The sequence below is a fragment of the Sinocyclocheilus rhinocerous genome, unplaced genomic scaffold (genome assembly GCF_001515625.1).
Source record: "Sinocyclocheilus rhinocerous isolate Xijiao unplaced genomic scaffold, SAMN03320098_v1.1 scaffold1157, whole genome shotgun sequence".
In the NCBI taxonomy this organism is placed as follows: Eukaryota; Metazoa; Chordata; class Actinopteri; order Cypriniformes; family Cyprinidae; genus Sinocyclocheilus; species Sinocyclocheilus rhinocerous.
In genome coordinates this window covers 1,026,522-1,033,440 of record NW_015631716.1, presented here as the reverse complement: position 1 = coordinate 1,033,440, position 6,919 = coordinate 1,026,522, and the positions used below count along the sequence as shown (strand labels likewise).

The following is a 6,919-nucleotide window of genomic DNA, read 5'->3' as shown; positions in this document are numbered from 1 at the left end:
GTCACTGCGTCATCAAACTACGCCTTTGCCTCTTTGTTTATTTTGAATACGCGCCCTCTAGTGGCAAAAATGACATATTGTGCCTTTAAAGGTGCGTATTTTGAATTTGGACTGCAATACCTAGTTCAACCACTCGGTGTCAATCCTACATACAGCATCTTCAAGTAAAAAAAAAAAAAACATTGCACAGCCATGGTCAAATTTAAGCCATTTCACAGTAAATACATAAAATATTGAGATTGATACTTATATTTATTAATTTATAATATTAATTTTTTTTTAAATACAGATATATTTATATTTTGGGAAATTTCACCCAGCCTTAGCATCTACTCGAAAGATCAAGTCCTCATGAAAGCTCCCATACATCTCTCAAATATAATCTCATATATCTCATATAATCTCAAATACAGTCCTACGTATTTCTCAAAGCACATTCATGACAACAAATATAAAAGCCAGACTTGCACACCAAACTATAGTTTTTAATGACAAAAAGAAATTTGCAAGACCCAATATACTGATCATCAGAGAATATGATATCTGTTAAGTGTAGTAGTGGAAAGAGTAAAAAAAGCAATGTGAGATGAAAAAAACAGCAATGTGTGTGTGGGTCATGAAAGGCCAGTGGGAAACCAGGACCAGTCTCTGGTGCATCCTTCAATAAAACAGAATATCCTCTGTTATTCCAATGAAATGAACATCATTTTGAAACTCTATTTTATGTACCCACATGCACACACACCCTAGGTCTCTGCTGAGCGTGCAGCTGCGGTGATGTAAGCGATTAGGCGATTAAATGATATCATTGCAACAGTCGTATGAAATCCCCTCAGTTGTTTTTCTGGATTGTCTCTGTCAAGACCAAACTGGTTTTCCAAGACTTTGGCATCTCATCCGAATTACTCAAATCAGTAGAAAAAAAAAGCATGTCTGGGTCAGCTTGTGGTATGTGTGTGTGTGTGTGTGTGTGTGCAAGTGTGTTTCTGCCATTACAATTAACACAATTTAAAGGCAATCAGTGACATTTGAGTCCTATTACTGCTGCATTTATATTCAAATAAAAACTGATGTGTGTGGCTATATGATATCATGTATGCGTGTGCCATCGTCAGAATAAATAGTTCAAGTAGCTATTACAGGTTGGAGCGAGCAGTCTGTGAGCTTTCCAACTCTTTGCTCTTGCACAGACTATATATCTCAAAAGAAAGGCCACCACACGCAACTTAACCGAGCCTGATCTTCTGTTTCAGCCTGCAACAAAGTTTCCATTTGGTGTCTGTGCAACAATTTATGGCCACCCATAACATCAGCTTTGGAGGTCTAAATGCCTGTTCGACTAACTCAAAGTAGCTGTTCGACAGAAAACTGCAAAATAGGATTCATTCCACCATGCAGAAAAAGCAGATGCTTTTTGACTCCACTGTAGAGCTTTAACCTAATGAGAAGGTCTGCGAAGGAAAAAAAAAAACGTAAATGTCGTCAGCTGTTCACCAAGCCTGTTTCGTTGGTGTTAAGAAGGGGTTTTGGGTACCATTAAATCAGCTGGTCAGGCAAAGAGACCTGTTACACCAGCTTAAGACTAGAGATCGACCGATATATCGATTTACCGATATTTTTCCCAATATTGAAGCAATATTCAATAATCAGGATATGCACATAAACACGCAAATAATTGGTATCGGTATCGGTTATAAAATATCAATATCGGTCGATCACTACTTAAGACCAGCTTAGCCAGTCAGGGAGACTATCTAAACCAGCTTAAACCATGCAGGTGCTTTCTGACTCTATTGTACTTCTCTATAAACCTTTAACCAATACAACTCATGAGAAGGTCTGAGAAGGTTGGTTCCTCCCAAGGTTTCTGGTGAAAAAACAGAATTTAAATATTGCTGTCTGCGCTCAAAGACTGTTTTTATGGTTTTAGACAGGTTTTGGATACTTTTAAATCAGCTGGTCAGGCAAAGAGATCAGTTAAACCAGCTTAAGACCAGCTTGGCCTGGCTGGAAGACAATCTAACCCTGCTTAAACCATGCAGGTGCTTTCTGACTCTATTGTACTTCTCTATAAACCTTTAACCAATACAACTCATGAGAAGGTCTGAGAAGGCTGGTTCCTCCCAAGGTTTCTGGAAAAATAAATAAATAAAATGTCATTGTCTCATCTCCAAGCCTGTTTTGATAGTTTTAGAGAGGTTTTAGGCACTATTAAATCAGCTGGTCAGACCAGAAGACCAGTTACACCATATAGGACCAATCTGGCAAGTCTAGAAGACCAGATAAACCAGTTTAAACGAGCTAGTAAACCATGCCACTGAACCATAAAACAACTACATAAGATGACTGCGAGTCAACAGCCATCAATGACAGCAAAAGCCACTACTGAATATAGCACATCACACAGCCTGAGCCTTCAGATATGTCATATTTGGGGTGAGAAAATCTGCTGCTCAATACAACACCCATTTAGTGGTATAAATAGATGGGATTACATGAATCACAGAGAGTTCCTAACAGCTATAGATCTCCTGCAGCTCATCCCTCCAATACTCTTCTTCTCTGGTCTACAGGAAGCTTTGTATTCAGCCTAATAACATGCTTCTGTAAACTGGCCACACTCATTGTCAGCTGAAGTAGTAAATATAGGCTATGACATTCCTCCATGCTGAGGAGTAAACATCACCTACACACCGCAGCCTCCCTTAGAAAGCATCGACTGATGCAAGCTGAAAAGAAAACTTTATTTGGTGAAGAAAATAACAGTGCTTGCAAGAAGAAGTTTTAGGTAAGCTTAGGTTTTACGGTTTGGTTTTACACAAATTAAATGGCATTTGTTGTCATGTCACTCAGCACGCGACTTGTCTGTGAATGAGAATGAACCCTGATGTAAACTTTAAGGCTAGAAGCTGATGGATAAAAGGGTCAATAACAGATAAAGAAGTCTGAGACAATAAAAAGGAAGACATAAAATCTTAAAGGAATCTTGAGGAAGACTTAAAATCTAGATAAAAATGCACAGTTTCACACATTTTTGAAAACCGTTTATACCATTTTCAACAAATTTAGATTTAATGGCTCTAAACTAAAAAGTAATACCATATTTTCCTTACATCTTCAATACATGTGAGTGAGTACATGTACACACATCTTCATCATTATTTTTAACAGTTTTCAAATAATAAAAGAATAATGTTTAACATTTTAACAAATATTTTGATATTATAATATATGCTTCTATATATTATAATAATACATAGTCCTCATTGTAAGTCACCTTGAACAAAAGAGTCTGCTAAATGATTAAAATGTAAATAATATCATTCTTTATGAATTCTGAATATCATTGTTTTCTTGTTGTTCTACCATTTGACAATTGAGCACCTGAATGAAGATTATCATGTTATTTAAAGGGTCAAAATATCTAATATTTTAAAAGATCTATTGATCTCGACAAACAATTATAATGTCATACATTTTGGTTACACCACATTAATTTTGTAGACAACATGTTTAAAATAGGCTATATATTAATAATTTTATTTAGAACATTTTAATCAATATTTTACAATATTTAATACTGTAAAGCTGCTTATTTTTCAAGAAATAATATTAAGCATTTCTGCCTTTTAATACATTGTTTTCTTTACGATCACCAGTTATGCCAGCTAGACATTTATTTTTACTTTATGCCACACACACAAAATAAGAATTTTATTTTAAAAACTGAAAACATGTAGAAGTGCATTTAAGTCATCGAATATACTAAATGCATTATTAAATTAGTACAAAAAAAAAGAGAAAAAGCATGTTTAAATAATATCAACAGTGCTATTTTGCAAGCACTGTAATAAGAGTCTAAGAGAATGAATTGAATAAACTCAAGTTATAGGCATTTACGCATGACGGGTTTTTTTTTTTTTTTGTCCTGGGTGGGTGTGTGTGAGGTCAAACTATGAACAAACTCATTCATTATAATCAAAAACTCCACGTGAGCACAAATGCACATGCCTTGGGAATGTTACAGACATAAACACTCTCAAGAAACATAGTCTGTTTTATGAACTGTAACAGCACGAGTGGCTAAAGGCTGGTTGCAAACTACATCGTTGCTCTTCCTTTACTGTTTATTTAACAAACAGCAGCACAAAACATTTTCATACACCCACATTAACCTACTACTAAAAACACAATGATGGGACATGTACTGCTGGCATTACTTTTGGCCAAAAATGGGCATAACGCACAGGTGTGTCAGACTGGATAATGTCAACATTAACATATATGGACCCTCTGAACATCCCACCTATCACTGCACTTTGAGATATGTGAAGCATGAAGACATAAGCATGATGACACATGCCATATGAGCCAAAACGGAGTCAAACTATATTATTATCCTCGTGTCCCACGTACCCACAGTCGATCCTACCTTGTAATTGTCCTTCTATTGACCGCCCGAGATTTTCACTTTAGTGTTTTCAAAGCCGGTAGATCACATCACATCACATCACATCGCTGAGCTACGCCTCCAAACTTCGTAAACGCTCCCAAAAGTCTCTCCTCCAGAACTCTCATTCTCCGTCTCGCCGTCTTTAGAGCGTCCAGTCCTGCTCTGAGCTCAGCAGACGTTGCAGCGGATCTCCATTCAGTAAATTCATCCTTTATTCCTTTAAAGAGCCGAGTGCTGGGGTCAGATTACGCCGGGAGCCAAACCCCCTGTCTGCTAGCCATGTCCGATTCGAGAATGAATTTTTCCATTGAGTCGAATCCTTAAAATGAATCGTTTGCACGCAGAACGATTCGCAATGAGATGAAAATAAGGAAAGAACCTAATATTTGAGCTAAAAGTATATTAACCTAATGCAGAAATGTAATTGGGTATAGCCTACAAATAAAACGTAGCCTATTGAATACACGTTTAGGAGACTTTTATCAAACACATATTAAAATCTAGTCTAGGCTTCTTGATGTTTGAACTGGTGGAACTGAATCATGCCTCACAACAAACTGAACTTAATCTGGGGGGGGGAAAGTAATAAAAAGCCATGTGTGCTACATATGTGTTTAAGAGCCTGTAATGTGCCACGCCGTGATGACTCAAAAGAACCACTGAATCATTTTGGGCCGGTTCATTGAAAGGAATCGTTCGAAAGAACCGATTCTCACAGCCAAATCACTACTTTCTGCGTGTGTGTATGCCCTGAACACACAGGAAATTGCATCAGGGGCCACTACTGTCCTACTCAGAATTACTCAAAGTTTTCTGACTAACTCCTGTGTAATTTGGTTAAAAAGATTTTGGATGGAATTTTGAGGGTGAATGTCACGAAGAAATGGTCATCCAAAAATCAACATAAAAATTAAGAAGTTATATTTTGCATAAAGAAAATGAAACCTAGTACCATTCAAATTGTGTTGCACTACTATCAATACTGTAATGCAAAAACATCCTATTCTGATGCAAAATATAAAAAATGTAAAGTTGAAATATGACCTTGAATAGGCTACTTTGTATTCCTTGCAGTCCAAAAATGATATCAGATCTCAGAATTGATGGCTAAGGAACAGATATTGCAGAGATTTTGTCAGGATATCTAGTTTATTGTCCTTATATAATCTTTTCAAAATGAATGAAAATCTTTGCCATGTAGTGCCAGCTGAAATGTTCACGTTGTTAAAGAATAGAGTGAAAGTTTGCAGTTACAATGAATCATTACAGGCCAATAAAAAGTTTGTAGGAGTGCAATTAGGAAGTTTGTGAGGGGAGTCTGCATGCTTGAATTGGCTTCCTCAAAAAAAAAAAAAAATTACTTCTTGAGCATTAAGCTATGCTTTAGCTCCCGAAACACATTTGCAGTTACATCTATTCATGGAGCAGAGCAACATGTAGTGCAGTCAATGTACATTCCTGGATCAAACGTATAACCTTTATACATAAAAAAAAAAAAACTGTAGCTAATATTGAACTCTGGATTCAGGATTTCATCTTTCATTTGTCAGTCAGAAGACTGTGTACCCTAATATTCTGAACATTGGGTTTGTTTTCTCATAAGGAATACTATGGTTACCTACAGTGCCGATGCATACCATTATCAGCTATTTTCTGTGGGTTGTTTGCTGTGGCTTTACGGAGCAACACCCTAGTGTATGAAGTCCAAAATTTAACTATGGGCCAGCAGATGTTTGGATTAAAATAAGAAGACAGGCATGCCACATATCTCTCTCTCTCTCTTTCTCCATGCCTCCAGTGTGTGTGTATAGCATGTAATGTTGAGGTAATTGTTAACCACACCCTGTTGTGTACAGCAGAGAAACGTGACTGCTCTGTCATGAACCACTGCAGCCGATGGAGAACTGAAGTCATGCTTACACAGTTACAAACACGGTTTCATTTGTTTTTTTATTGTCTCTGTAATTCATTGCAATATTTCACAATGGCAGTATTAACAGCAAGGTATGTTACTGCATCTGCATGCATTTGATGCACAGAAATGTACAAACATACATAAGATAAGAACAGATAAATTATAACTTTAGTGATCCACAAAGTGAAATTTGCACTGTTGACCCAGCAAAGGACCCAATATGACATCATCACACAGCATATGACTAAAAACAATATCAAAGCAGAGCATGTGTATATCAAACAGTAAAACAGAGCAATAAATAAGAATAGATAAACAAAACAAGAAAACAAATAAGACAAAATATCACCAATTCATGAAATCTCAATTACATTCATTTGCCTAAGCCAGCGGTGCCCAAACATTTAAATATAAAGGACCAAAAATCTAATCTGATTGAGGGTCACAGGCCAAAAGTAAATGTTGCATTATATACAAATATATTATATTAAAACATATTACATTTTAATATTTTAATACATTTAAATAACATTTTTTGAAACTTTTCACTT

At 36.2% G+C, this 6,919-nt stretch overlaps 1 protein-coding gene across 1 annotated transcript in view; it reads right to left on the bottom strand.

Moving 5' to 3' along the window:
• LOC107741858 (pleckstrin homology domain-containing family H member 1-like) overlaps positions 1-4,724 on the bottom strand; it is a 45,835-nt gene extending 41,111 nt beyond the window's left edge. The window contains exon 1 of the mRNA XM_016554665.1: positions 4,433-4,724. The gene's annotated coding sequence lies outside the window, so the exon portion shown is untranslated. The remainder of the gene's footprint in view (positions 1-4,432) is intronic.
• Between the last annotated feature and the right edge of the window lie 2,195 nt (positions 4,725-6,919).